Source organism: Dipteris shenzhenensis, chromosome 6 (genome assembly GCF_047967505.1).
Source record: "Dipteris shenzhenensis isolate YYH24624 ecotype China chromosome 6, Dip_SZ_1.0, whole genome shotgun sequence".
Lineage (NCBI taxonomy): Eukaryota > Viridiplantae > Streptophyta > Polypodiopsida > Gleicheniales > Dipteridaceae > Dipteris > Dipteris shenzhenensis.
Window position 1 is genome coordinate 46,997,989 of NC_141601.1, and position 15,631 is coordinate 47,013,619.

At 41.4% G+C, this 15,631-nt stretch overlaps 1 pseudogene across 1 annotated transcript in view; it reads right to left on the reverse strand.

Annotated features, from left to right (window-relative positions):
• LOC147901245 (polyphenol oxidase, chloroplastic-like) overlaps positions 1 to 15,232 on the reverse strand; it is a 127,035-nt pseudogene extending 111,803 nt beyond the window's left edge. Inside the window, exon 1 of the transcript XR_015541188.1 lies at positions 13,191 to 15,232. The product of XR_015541188.1 is annotated as a polyphenol oxidase, chloroplastic-like (transcript). The remainder of the gene's footprint in view (positions 1 to 13,190) is intronic.
• Between the last annotated feature and the right edge of the window lie 399 nt (positions 15,233 to 15,631).

The window sequence follows — 15,631 nt, forward strand, 5'->3', positions numbered from 1 at the left end:
CTTCTGAGGTTACTTGCCATATGGTTCCTTATGGACAGGGATGCTTTGCAGTGGGAGCTGCATGGTCTTGATGATGTTTCTCAGATACTTGGTTGTTTTAGTATGGAGAGGGGGAAGTTACTGAGTACTCCATTGCCTGTATTGGCTCCATACTTGAAACACAGTAGGTTTGACGATCACAGATTAGTTGAGCAGCAAGTTATGGTTGATATGGCAGCCATAGTACTTCATGCATCCATGACTGTGTTGAGACTTGGTTCTCACATGTTTGCCATTGGGGCTACACTTCCAGTTCTTGCTTCTGTTGCAGTGGGAGTTGGTAGCATGATTATGGTAGATTTTGGCAGTAGGGAAGCGGTTGTGGACATCAGGTCCTTATGCTTCTAGGAGCAGCATGCAGGTGATGCAGGTTTGGTAGACCAGCAGAGGTCTATTGTAGGGCATGTGCTTATGGTCACAGGTGATACAGAGACATTTTCTTTACACAGTGACAGTTTGGGTGCTATGGACTTAGCACAGGAGCACGTGGTGGTGAGAGTTCACTCTCCCAGTGAGATCTGGCATGAGATCTTGGTTGACAGGCATTTGCAGCTTGTCATTTTCTATCCTGCAAACCTGATGTCTGCTAGTAGCTTATCCTCTATGCACTTTGCACATTGTAAAGTGCCGATGGGCATAGGATGACGGTCTGGTCATCTTGTTTTTCAGCCTATGGCTGATTGTATTATATGTGTACTATACTCCCTTAAAGGCACACTGCCTTTAAGTGGGAGGTTGTTGGGGTAAAGGGCAGTGTGCCCACCCACTTGTACAGTGCCCATGCATACTCATATATATATGATAGAGGAATAAGCTGGAGTAGCTTTTGCTCCACCACTTTTGGTGTCTCCTATCCCTTTGTGTGTGCTCTCCTCTCCCACAAGGAGGAGGGAGGAGGAGGAGGAAGAGGGAGGAGGAGGAGGAGAGGGAGAGGATGGGTTGTAAGGTTGGAGGAGAGGGGAGGAGGAGTTGCAAGGTTAGGACATGCTTTTGGACGTGGAGTGCAAGGAAGGATGGACACGAGACAGTTGCTTGGAATACCAAAGTAGAACTCAACACAATGCCCCAAAGAGTGTGGGCTTCATTCCATTATGGGGTATTTATATAAGCTGGAGAGCTTCTCTCTCTGCATGTAGGAATTGTAACACATTCTCTCTCTACATGTAGAACTTGCATATAGAAGTTGCATGTAGAAGTCATATGTAGAACTTGCATGTACAACTCGCATGTACAACTCGCATGTACGAGTTGCATGTAGGAGTTGTATGTAGAAGTCGTATGTAGAACTTGCATGTACAAGTCATATGTAGAACTTGCATGTACAAGTCATATGTAGAACTTGCATGTAGAACTCACATGTACAAGTTGTATGTAGAACTTGCACGTAGAACTCACATGTACAAGTCGTATGTAGAACTTTCATGTAGAACTCGCATGTTGGATTTCTAAAAGGGATTATTTGTAGCCTTATCCAAGTACAAGCGGAGCTTTGCCGCTACTCTACACACATTTTTTGTTCTACCTAAGTCCATGTTGGCACAACAATATTGGATAATTCATATGTAAGACACAACTAGACAATAGGCTATTCATACCAAATACAATTTAGAATTACATTGGCAATAATCACATTTAAGAAATTGAATTACATTTGTAATCAATATGTACCTCTATCCAGTATTCTTAAGGCTTTGTTTATTGTGTGTTGAATGCGCACCTGTGGAGACGTTGGCTGTAAGCCATGTTATAGCATCATGGGCATCATTGAGTTTTTCTTGAGGGCATGCTAATTGGTGTTTAAACAGAGCTTGCTTAATAACAACACTGCATTGCTGATTTAAATTGAGAGGCAGCACCATTTGACCACACCCAATGTTGTTTTATATTTTTTGCATGGGGATTTTCCTTTTTCAACCATTCCCAATGCAATAAAACAGCATGTCACACAAATAGGGTGTCATGGTCCCTATCATGTGAAATCTAGAAATGGTAAAGTGCATTGCACTGATCTAGACTCCTGTGAGTCAGCACAAGAAGATTGGCATCAGGCGTGGAAGAATCAAGCAAATGATTGTACGTGATATGCACAAGAATTATTGTTATCTTCTTGTTGTACCAGGGAGCACTTTGTATCTCATCTTGTTCTTGAAAAGAATAATTTTCTGTAAAATCTATGACAAATACAATAGTGTCATGGGGAAAATTGGCAAGGCACATCCTGAACTGCTTATCCTGCTAGCAGCTGGCCATGAAATTGTGAAGCACATATTTTGGTATGGATTGAACCACGTGACATATAGGCTCCCTTGGCTGGGTGCTCTTATATGACAGTAGTCATCTCTTTTTATCGGATCCTTCAACATTGACGAACAATGAGTTCCCTTTTTGCTACTACTAAAAGAATACAAAACATAGTCTAATTAAAGTATGTAATGAAGCAAAACAAATTTCAACCACTGCACTTGTTTAGGACAGTCACAATTTTAATCATCAGGCTAGTTAAGGACACGTTTAGGACAGTCAACCACCAGGTTGTTTAGGGCACATTTAGGTTAGTCACAATTTCAACCACCTGGATAGTTTCAACCATCGGGATGGTTTAGCCTCACAGTCTCAACTTCACATATTAGACAATAACAAGTATATTGCTTTTCATTTTTGAATTTCACCATTAGAAAATAACAATATATTGCTTTTCATTTCTAAATTCCACAATTTAACAATAATATATTGCTTTTCATTTCTAAATTCCACAATTTAACAATGGTATATGACCCGAATAGCAGGAAATTAAATTTAGCAAATTTAAGTACTAAGAAACACAATAATTTCAACCACCGGGCTGGTCAATAACTAATGTCTGTTCAACCACGCTGGTTCAGAACAATCACATAGCTGGTGATTAAGGTGAAGCAACCATGGTTGCATGATGTTCCAACCACCAGGCTAGTTTAGTAAAATAACAATATATTGTGAAATATATTGATGTTAATTTTTGCTCAACCATGCCACTAGGCTGGACAACAACTAATGTCTATTCAACCACACTGGTTCAGGACAATCACATCACTGGGCCATTCACAACAATAAGTTTTTAGATGGATTCTTTTGCAAGGGAGGCACCATGTACCTCTAGCTAGGTGCAGATACCCCGAAAGAACATATTGTCCCTCATCATTCTGTTCTTCTTCACCCTCACTGGCATTGTGCTCCTCTTCAAAGCTGTCTTCTTCCTACTCTGAGATAGTCAATGACCTCTCACGATGTGACATGCTTGCTATTTAAATGGTTGTAGCTAGAATGCAATTGGGGCTTTCTTCACCCAACACTACTAGGGCTCACCTCTATAGGAAGATGGTGACTATCCCGGCAATGGAACCACTGAAACCAGCCTTCAGCTAACTCAAGGACAATAAACTATAATTCCTAGCTACAGTATCTCCTGTAGTGGCTACTCATCCCCCTCTACTCTTTCTCCCTCCATTCCTACCTACAACACCTCTTGGAGCAGCTGCTCATCTCCCTCTACTGTTTCTGCCTCGATTTCCTAGTAAATATTTTGGAAGTTTTAAGGCAGAAGAAAATCAAAAGTTTGTACAATGGTGCCTACCTTATATCTTGTGTGTGGTGGAAGGCATACCATCACACTTACATGATCTTGGTTTTTTATTGATTGACATTGCGCACACATTTTACAATTTCACTAGGGACAATGGATGGTCAGAAGATACTATCAAAGTGGTCATGACCTTGCTACAATCTTGGAGAGTAAGGTCCGAGGAATCTTTGGGATCAAACTCATCTCCCTTAGAACATGTAGCAGGTGTGTTTCACATGTTAAAGAAATTAACAATACATGTAATTTGTTTGAAATTATTGTTTAGTATTATGTAAACTAATGGTAGCTTGAGACGTGACTTATCTCTCCAATGCTTGAATGACAGGTAATGGAGAAAAGCTTGATGATGTCACTAGACATGGTTCTCATGATAGCTATTGGCGTTATGGATTTTAGCGTAAAGTGCTCGTAAAGTGTCAACATATGTGAATATAAAAACCAACAATCTACAAAATGAGATATCATATTCTCACTATCATTGCATAAGAATATTCACATGGATCTTTGTTCATATACAAGAGGATAGAGATGGCCTCATGCCATATAAAATATTGTGTCAGAAGCTGCATTGTTCTCTAATTACTCTAGATGGATATGATCTAGGCAGACTTGATTCTCGTAACTATCATGAATGGCATGGGATGTTAGAGGTATCATCAGTTTCAAAGTCTAGAGAGCTTTGGAAATGTTATGTTTCTAACAAAAGAGTCTATCCATGTGAAAGGACAATAGAGAAAAAGGGAATCATAATTGCTCAAAAAAAGAGAGTGCACCGAACACCTACCATAGAAGAAACAAAGTATCTTAAACATTTTTTGAGTATTAAAGGCAATGAAATGCTTTTGGGACATATTTTTATAGTTAGCAAAGTCTTGTTTAGAGGAGAGATCTATAAGTTTGGTGATGAGGTTGTTGTTAAATATGATCATGAAGATGAAGTGATATCTAATGTAGGCCATTGGAAAGCATGCATAATGTCGTTTCTTGTCTCACAACACAAGGGTAAATATATGCTTTTCTTTGGACCAGAGTACTATAGACAATATATTGACATTGAAGATGGTTATGAAAAGTTAGTTTTGGAAACTACTACTAGCATGAGTGTTTTGCAAAGGGCTCGTCTTCCTTTTACATGGGATTGCATAAGGCCTATTTCCTCTTTGTTACATAAGTTTATTCCTTTACCACATGGGAGCAATGTCATTGCCTATGAAACCAAAGATCTTACAGTAAGAACACGACTACTACAACTTGGTAGTGTGGGCTGCATGCCTCCTTGGATAGAAGAAAATGATGTCATGTTAATACAAGGTTTCCCTAATATGCGCCATGCTATGATAAGAAAAGTAGATTATGATAGACAGAAAGTCAAAGTTGCATGGTTGAAAGTTGACCTAAGAGATAGAGAAAAATGGATAGTGGATTTTGAAGATGAGGAGTGGAAGGATTGGAGCATATGCCTCGAGACTTTCTACAATTGGAGAGTGATACAACAAAGACGAATAGCTGAAGTTGGAATAACAAAATATATTCCTCTTACATGAAAATCAATATAAAGAACAACAACTTTGAGTCACCAAATCCTTTACACATTATACAAAAGCAGATCTTGTCACATTAAATATAATATGCTTTACGTAAATTTTATGTTTTATTTTAAAAGAAATGAGTTTATGTCTCGAATATATAATTTTTTATGAGATATTTTTTATTCTCTCTTTTTTGAGACTTTGTTGTGTTTATGGCAGAATATTTCAAGACCAAGAATAATAGATAAAATTGTTGCTCTTTTGAGTGAGATTGCAAAATCCAATGTTGATGTGCCATCGATGTTGAAAGTCTTATCACAAAGCATTGAGCAAGACTAGCAAACTGGAAGTATGGATGTAAACACAAAATAGTCCAGAAGAGTCACTTATAAACACGGGTATAGACGCATTTATAAGCAGTCTTATAGACACATTTATAAACGGTCTTATAGATGATGCACAAATAGACACTCATCGAACAGATAGACGCGTATATAGATGCATTTTTAGACGGTTTGATAGATGCGCTACATAATTTTGTTGCTTGAATAGAATGCTGTGTATGTTGTGTATGCTACGTAGTTACAGGAATCCCATTTCCACATTGTGTAATTCAATTCTTACAGCCAACCGCATTTTAATTAGCACTCTTGCAAGCATGTCTATAGTCGACAATTACAATTCCAAATAAAACATTACAACTCCAAAACATTTAGTTCACAAGGCATTAATTGATAGAACATTGCACAAGAAAATTGAAAGCTCAAAAAGTGCTTGTATGTATGTATAGCACGAAGCTAAGCCATGTCCTGTGGCTTCAAGTACCAAAAATAAGAGGAGTGTATATACAAGAGGCATGAAGCCAAGCCAGGGGCTTTAAGTACAAAAAAGAGTAGCTAGTACTATTCTACGACTAATCTAAGTTCTCCACGTCCTTGCTCCCTTCTACGCTCCCTTCTCCGCCTCCTTCCTCGTCTTCTTGTGCAGGGGCCTGTAAACAAGGGACAACATATATCAATGTATGAAAAATCAAATCTTTACTTATAATATTGACATTATTTAATTACTTTCAATACCTCGAGGGATGCTCCAGTAGCCCAGATATATTGCTCCTCAGTAATCAACCCATCATTATAGAAGTGCTTCCATGTATCTCCTCTGCGATGGTGGTGGTGGTAGGTTGTCTCGACACGAGTAGGGTATTTGCCCACGATATCAAGCTGTAAGATGACACAATTTGCGGAGGGGTTAGTACAAAGAAACAACCTCCTAATAAACTACATAAACAATATAATTTGAGATCGATACTTACAAATTGGGCCTCCCATGATTCAACACCCCCTGCTCCAAAATGCACGCTTCCATATTGCTCCATTTGGATCCTTCGTGCCTCCACGTGCTGCAGACTGGGTTCCTCCCTTGCTGACTTCATTGCTTTCTTCCACTCACGCTTGTGAGCGGTGTGGGGCGGGCCCCTTGGTGGTTGACCTCCCTTGAGCCTGGCAAGCTCTGCTAGTGCCTGCCTCTTAAGTGAAGATCTTTTATTGCCAAGTATCGTAACAATCTTTGACTTGGCCCATTTATCTATGAACTGAAGATTGGGGGGGTAAGGATACCTAGAGCGAACAGCAGTGAGGGTCTCATCAACCAACCTCTTTGGATGGTCTTTGTAGTGGATAAAGCAATCTCTGTAATTGTTAGCAAGTATACAGCACATGAAGGCCATGATGTCCTTCCCCCGTGCATCCATCAAGATGCCTCCCATTTGAGTGATGTCATAGAAGATCGTACCATCACCCGGAGGCACGTCTAAATCACCTGAATCATCCTCATCCCCACCACCACCCCTCCCAAAGCACTGTGCCATGCATCCCCCATCGCTCTTCCTGCTACTACGCCTGCTACCATGTCGTGTTGAGCTAGTACACTAGCCACTCATAGCTAGAGACTGCACGAGACTACGTGGACCACTCGTAGCTAGAGAACCGAGTCTCAACTGCACAGGAGTACGCCGACGGCTCTGCGAGATAGAAGGACCTCCTGATGGCATGGGAGAAGGGGCATAAGATGGCATGGGGGAAGGGGCATAAGACGGCATGGAGAAAGGGGCTCGGCTGTGTAGCCGGCTGGGCTGTGTTGACTCCGCTGGGGTAATCTCAGTCGGTGTAGGGTTGGGGTGGTTTGGAGTCTGTAGTGCCAACTCCTGGGGGTTGTTTAGAGTACCCATCATGTAGCCGTATAACTCCCCAGGACTGGGAGGGTGCCCTAAAAGATTATATAACTCCCGAAAGATGGTCTCCTAAAGATCAAGTAAGCCTGAAGAGCTTCCTGGCCACATGATCAACTAGAAAAAAGAAAAAATTTAGAAGATTACTGATGAGCTGAGAAGAGAAAAAGAAGAGAAAAAGAGAGAGGAAAATTACCACGAAAAGAGAGGGAAAGAGAGGATAAAAGAGAAAAGGAAAGAGAGGCAAATATAGGAAAAGAGAAAAGAAAAGAGAGAAGAAAAGAGAGGCAAATCCTTTTCTTGGAAGTGGAATTGGAAAGGGAAAGGGAAAGGAAAGAGGAAAGAGAAAGGAAAGGAAAGGGAAGGGAAGAGAAGAGAAATGAAGGGAAGGGAAGGGAAGAGAAGGGAAGGGAAGGGTCTAAAACTGTCGAAGCGCGTCTATAGACGCGTCTGAGAAGTGCGTCTATTTTCACGTATAACAGCACGTCTATAGATGTGGCTATCTATTTCTAAAAACAGAGTAGATGCATCTATAGATGCACCTGTAGATGCGGTTTTAGATGTGCTCTAAGATGCATCCATAGACGCACTCTAACAGATGAACTATTCTAAAAAGTCAAAAAGGACATGCGCCCGACACAAAAGCGCAACATTGATACCAAAAACATTCGTTTCTTGGATACGACAAAGGACGAATCCAAAGAGAGCAACTTTCAAAGAAGATCAACCGTAAAGAGACTTACCTTGGATAGAGGTATGGAAGCTTCTTGTCCTTCTTCTCTTTCTTCTCTTCCTTGTTCACCCTCTTCTCCTGTGTGCTTGGAGATGATCGTGTAAGCTTGGAAGTAAGTGTGGGTGCCTAGAGATAAGTGTCAGAATTGTGGATCTGTTAATAGCAAAGCAAGCAAGCCGCGCGAAGCTTAAGGTATGTGAAGAAAAGTAAAGCAAGCACGCTAAAAGTAGATTTGAAAACCGCGTCTATAAGCGCATCTAATGGTGTGTCTATACACACGTATTAATACACGTGTAATTGCGCATCTAAATACACAAAGCAAATGTGGTTTTAAATGCGCCTATAAACGTGCACCACAGAATAGATAGACACAGTTTTAGATGCACCACAGAGTTTTAAGATTAAATATTTAAAGAAAACCAAATTTTTGGGTTGCTTATTTGTAGGATTTCTTCATCTTCAATAAGTAGCTCCAGTGAGGATGAATCCCTCCATATCCACCATCGCGAAATGTGGTTCGAGCAAAAAATCAAATGTATGTGTGGTCGATGTCAAGGAAACATGTATCGTGCACGCAGGATTACACGCAATCACATCTCAAAGTATGGAGAATGGGATGCGACCGTAAACATGGTAAGTGTTAAAGAGTTAAGGTTGATTGAGATACCTATGGGTGTTCATATATTTGAGTTATGATCTCGTTTTAATTTGATACAGGATGTAGTGCCACACCTGCATATGTTGCCCTATGCTCGTCATGAGAGGTGAAGCGTCAGCAATATGAGGTGGGATCTTCAGGAGGGATCGTTACAGATGCATGGAGTGATGGTGATAGTAGCCCTCTGTTATTACCTCATGAAGCCATGGAGGAGGAGGTGTTTGATGATATGGTGCAGGATTTATATGTCCATCAATCCGAAGGGAGGGATGATAGCATGGAGCAGGATGATCTTTTTATCGCAGCATCGACTCCACTGTTTGAGGGGTGCACATTATCTATTCTACGTGCCTCCCTTGAGTTACTAAACTTGTAAACCATCTATGGATGGAGCAATGCAAGTTTGAATGCATTACTCAAGTAAGCTTTAAAGTCTATTTTGCAAACATGGTGAATTATGCTAGTGGGTCAATTACTCGAATGCTTTTCCTCATTTATGGTCTTCACGTGCAGGCTATTGTGTAAAATGCTTCCAAGGGAGAATAAATTACCGACCTCAAGAGATATGGCAAGGCAACATGTGACCTCTCTTGGAGTATTAGATTACAAGCGCATCCATGCATGCATCAATGATTGCGTTTTGTTTCATGGACTACATAAGGATGCAAGAGAGTGTCCTACTTGTGGAGAGGCAAGATATAGAGCGGATCTCAAAACTTTGGATGTGCCTCGTAAGGTTCTGCGACATTTTTCCATAATCCCTCGCATCCAACATATGTTCAAGTGCAAATCCATTGCAGAGCTCATGTCATGGCATTCCTCCCAATGGCAAGTGGAGAACTCCCGCAGACACTCCTGCGTGGAAGCATATTGAAGACACATGGCCAAGCTTCAAGGAAGAACCTAAGAGCTTGAGACTTGGATTGGGTATGGACGGTGTGAACCCATTTGGTCTCAAAAGCACCTCTTACAATGTATGCCAGTGATATTGGTGAGTTATAATCTTCCACCCTCTATGGCTATTAAGAAAGGACATGTTATGTTATCCCTTCTAATTCCAAGGAAACATAAAGTCAAAAATCTTGATGCTTATTTGGAGCCTTTGATTGACAAGCTAGAGATACTTTGGAGAGGTATCGAGGTGCATGATGTGAGCAGGCCTCCCTCGTCACAAGACTTCAACTGCAAAGTAGTCTTGATGTGGACGATGCATGACTTCGCGGGCTATGGCAAGTGTTCAGGTAAGCATTGCATTTTTAATTATGAGTAGGCAACCAATGTGGCACCTTGAACCCACCTTCAACTCTTAATTGTGTCTATTGTTCAAGTCTCACTACATCGGGTTACCATGCATGTCCTATTTGTGGTCCTTTGCTAGTTGCCTCATGGGTAGATGCATTGAATAAGGTCATCTATGAGAATCACCATCAATTTCTTCCACCTGATCATCCTAGATATGTTGCCCCTTGGAATGACGTCCTCCCACAATCACTATCACTCACTGTGGGAGATTGGATGAGAATTTGGGACGGTTCCACGACTCCTCCACCACTTGGCATGAGCCGGTAACTATTGTGTGCTATATTGGCTAGAAATAAAGATTGCCTGCTAACACCAGCTTTTGTTTAGATAGTCCATCTTTTATCGATTACCATATTGGTCCCACCTCAAGATCAATCACCTGCTTGATCCCATGCATATCTTCAAAAATGTGGCATCTACCATTTGGGAGCATTTGAATGGGCCACGAGATTCCGTAGGCATAAGGGATGATCTATGTACCACAGGGAGGATGCGTGAAGCTTGGCCACAAGAGAGACCAAATGGGCGTGTTTTTTTACCTCGTCCTCCCACTAGATGCATGAGGTGTTTGAAGGGGGCCTTTACAAAGAGTAAGAAAAGAGGTGTAGAGCAATTATATGGCTTGAAATCTCATGATTGGCACAAGATGCTCCAAGTAAGTATTTTATGTGCATAATATCTTTTTCCTTTCAAATTTGTGAGGGTTTGTGAGTGAATAATTATAAGCAACTAATCAACCACCTCCTCGTGGGTTCAGTTCATACTACCTACTAGCATTTCTCGTAGTGCATTGAAGGATGTGAAAGAATGTATTTACAAGATGGGTGAGCTTGTGAGGTACTTTACATGATACAAAATATGATGTGTATCAATGCTCCATGCAAGGTGTTCATATTGCTAATATGGTGTACTTTTTCATTTCTAGGTATGTGAGCTCAAAGGAAATAGATCCCACCACGCTTGAGAATGCTCGAGTTATGTCAGTGGAGGTGGTTTGTTTAGTGGAGGAGACATTTCCGCGTTCTATTCTCACAAGCCAACTACATCTCATAGTGCATTTGGTGGATGAGATTGCTATATGCAGTACTATACATGCACGATGGTTGTTCTTCCTCGAGCGCTTCATGAAGACCTTAAAGGGCTTCGTGAGACAAAATGCAAGACCCGAAGGTAGCATGGCCGAGGGTTGGTTGGTACAAGAGTCACTTGTATATATTTCTGAGTTTCTTATTGATGTGGATAGCTCTCTCCCACGACTATGGAGAGATGATGAAGACCTAAGGATGACCTCTATTGTGCCTCAAGGGAAAGGATGCAACAAAGTAATAGACACGGAGTTGCTTAATAATATCAATCTCTATTGTGTGATTAATAGTGATATGATGAAAAGATGGGTGACAAGATACGAGGATGCAAAGGTAAGAAGACAAGAAGAAAGGGCCCTCTTTCGTACACACCACGGATCTCGTGTGCCATACCCTCAGTATCTAAGAGCACTTCCAAAGGATATTCATGTGGATTGGCTACTTGACGAAATGGAGAAAGCAGAGAAAGACGAGGGGATGCATATCACAATGGAAGAATGGGAGTATGCTAGGAGATGCATGAGCAAGGTCGGTATATAGAATGTCATGCATAAGTTAGGAGCTTTCAATAATTTAGATTGCTTATTTAATTGATTTTTTCTTAGTGTAGTGCACTATATTCAATGCTATATGGTGTGAGGGCAAGCATTTTTGAACACAACGGATTGATGATAAGAGAAACACACAAGATTGCAGCGTCATTGCTAGCTTAGAGGGAGCCAATGGAGCTATGGATGATTATTGTGGCATAATCCAAGATATTATTAAGCTTGACTTTCTGCTCTTGTTTGTGTATGTTTTGGATGTAAAGTGGTTTAAGGAAATGGTGGAAAGAGACCCTAATGCAACAATCAAACGCCATGCAAGTGGCTTTTTTACTATTGACTCCACAAAGTATTGGCAAAGTAGGAAGGACACACTAGTACTACTGCAACAATGTGAATAGGTATTGTGCACACATAAAAATACTCGCTTTTAAATATTTGATACCTTCGATGCAAGGAAAATAACATGATTGTATTTGTGTTTGAATTAGGTTGTCTATCAACCAATGGTGGATAATAATAGATGGTGGCATGTCATACCTATTATGCCACGTTCCAAAGTGATGTATAGTACATTTACTAATATGGAGCATATGGAGGATGATCATGGCCATGGAGGTGATGATGACTGTGATACGAGAGAGGAGGATGATCATGAGATAGGAGATACAAATATTGAGGCCATTACCCATGAGGACGAGCCTACCATTGGTGATGCTGATTTCGATGAGCACATGAGTAGCACAAGTAGTAGTGGGTTGAATGTATTTGTAGATCTAAATACTTGTTTGGATTTTGAAGTAGATAATTTGGCAAGGGTTGATCTCATTGAGGATGAGATTGAACCATAGCCCATCATTGATATTGGCAAAATTATTTTACATATTGTCTCATTTTCCTCACCTCTCTTAATTCTTGTATACGTGAGCTTGTAAAAAAGCATTGATGTTTTTGTTAAAATTATGTGCTTTGGTAATCATGGGTAATGTTTGGAAAGCAATGATGTAAACCAAAATCTCACTTTTTGTATTCTCTATTTTGCACCTAAATACGCATCTAATTCTCAGTGTAGACGCACTAATACGCGTACAAAATAGACCTGCTGACAAACGTAGTATTAGATGGGCTCGTATTTTCTCAATGTAGATGCGCTAATAGACGTGTCGATACACGCGCAAATAGACAAGCTATTAGATGCACTATTAGACGCGCCCGTAATTTCTCTATTCAAGCAACGCCTATAGACGCGCTCGCTATTTTGTGCATCTATCAAGCGCGTCTATAGTTGCTTTATGTTGTTATGACAACTCCTATCGGAAATCCAGTATGGGCAATTTTCAATGTAGAGAATGGCTTAGGAATATTTCATATATGTAAACATCGTAGGGAATTTTTCAAAATAGTGAACCATTTATATGGATAATTTTCCTATGTAGAGAATCGTCGAGGAAACCTCCCTAAATAAAAAATTCATGAGGAGTTTCTCTATATAGGAAACCATTATGGATAAATTTTCTATGTAGAGGATAGCATAGGAAATTTCACTATATAGATACTTATGGATAAATTTTCTATGTAGAGAATAGGCTAGGAAATTTCACTATATGGATAAATTTTCTATGTAGAGAATAGGCTAGGAAATTTCACTATATAGTATACTTATGAGACTAAAATTCCCTGGTTTGCCAATCTAGATAATCAACCATTTGCACTTTTCCTAGATATGTTCGTTTCAATCTAGGAAATCATCTAGTAAATTGCGTTTTTTTCCTATATAGACATTAGTGTTAAATTCTTGTGTAAAAAAGTGAGATGCTGCCAAAACTGAAGCTCATTGAACTTCTCTCCTCCACGCATCATCAGTCGTTTCCTGTTGCACATACAAAATTTCGAAGCTCGCAATGGAAGCAGGCACACCAATGTCGGAGCTTAAGCCTCTCGGCACAATCGTCACTATAATGCTCTCCTGCTCCGTCAAATTTAATTCCTTCACGATTGCGCCAATATCGTAGCTCGCCGTCGTCTCATTCACTCCTACGTAAAACTGTGGCACCGTTGTGAAGAACCCAACGTACTCTACACATCCCGTCGATGTAGACCTGTTCGCTGTTGGAAGGTTCATGTAGATGTCGAGATCCGTCGGATATGACGTCTCCCACTCCACCCCGCCAAGCACCAGCTCCTCTTCTACGTCTGTGGTTGCCTGTTCCGGATCTCTCTGTACCACCGCAGAACAGGGTGTCAATATGAGCTCACCCGCCGTGCACAGTGTATCGTTCTCAGCTAGGCTTGCAACACCGTCGCTCAGCCTCACAGGAACAGCGTTCATCCATGGATTCTCCACGTCCTCATAGACATAACCCAAGTTCGTAGTGTCGAGGGAGTCTCTGACTTTCACGCTGACGAGCTGGGCTTCCTCGTTATAGAAGGCAAACTCGGAGTCCAGATAGTCTGGGTCATCGATATCTAGATTGCCTTCCATGCTCTTCCACACCTCCCATAGCCTGTCAATGTTAGCGTGATGAGCGTAGAACATCGGGTCGCGCGCAGCGGCCTAAAAGGAATCCATATTCTTCCAGCCTACTTGAGAGCGGCTTCCAGCCGAGAGAAGTACTGAATTGTGTGGCCTCCTGTCCACGGTTCCATATCCAGGGCGTTGAGTGTCCCCCCTTCGATATGGCATGCCGAAAAATCTGTGCTGGGACTAGCATTTCTGATTAAGGAGCGGTAAATGGTGTTTGCATTCTCCTCGATTTGTACTGCAGCAGTGCGTTCGTCTGTGTCATAAGTGTAATCGATCGCTACCAAAGCAGGAGGCTGGTGCCTACTGTCCCTCAGCGGATCTACAAGAGCTGGAATGTCGGTGAAAACCCATGGCATTGTACTCCCATTTGAATTATCATAATTCCAAAATGTGAGCGCAAAAGTGTCATCTCCCAGCAATTTCGACAAGATCCGCTCGTGGAAGTACAGATACCACCGATGAAACGAGAAGAAGAGCCAGGATCCGTGGACTTGGAAGACTTGAGTGGAGTTGAGCTGAGTGCAAACAGTGTTGCAATAGGCACAGTGGATGTTGGCTTGCTGCTGAAAAGAACGAGGGTCTTCGGGGGGGAGAGCGCGCATTAGATTGTAGGCTCGGAGAAGTTTCTCAGCATACGACTGATTGACGGCATGAGAAGGCTGGCGGACTTTGAGGGAGCTATAGGAGCTGCGATTACGCTGGAAAGGGATTGGGGGGGAGGAGAAAGTAGGGGCGCAACAGTTGAAGGGAAGTTCAGCAGAGGGGAGGTCGTATGGGAGATGGCAACTACTCATTGGGAGAGATGGAAGCAGAGGATGAGGGAGTTGCGAGGAGAAAGAAGAAGAAGCTGAGAAGGAACAACGGAAGGCAGCAAGAGGCTGAAAAGGAAGCCATGGCCAAGAGCAAGAATGCAAGGAGCAAATCAACTGTGATGGAGCTCGGAAGGGTGTGAATGCTCAGAGTCCATATGACGTGAAAGACGACTTGTGATGGAGCTATGAAAGTGATGACTTTCAGAGCCCATATAAGGTTAAACTTAAGGCTACTATGATGAGAAAATGAATTCGAAGAGCCCCAATTGAGGCTACTGCCAAGAAAGTACTGGCTACTTTAGGTGACGTAGCTAGCTACGTGCAAGACATTCACTAATTGCCATAGAAGCCAAGGCTAGTTAGCTAACTGCAAGACATTCACTACTAGCTTGTACTCTACGAGCAAAACAGCAAACGGACATAAGTTACAATTTACGCCATAGAAGACATTCACAAGGTACAATTAACGCAAAAGAAGAGATTGACTACTAGCCGTAGAAGAAAAGTCTAGCTTGTACTCTGCTAGCAACACGTGAAAGGACAAGGCCACAAAATTTA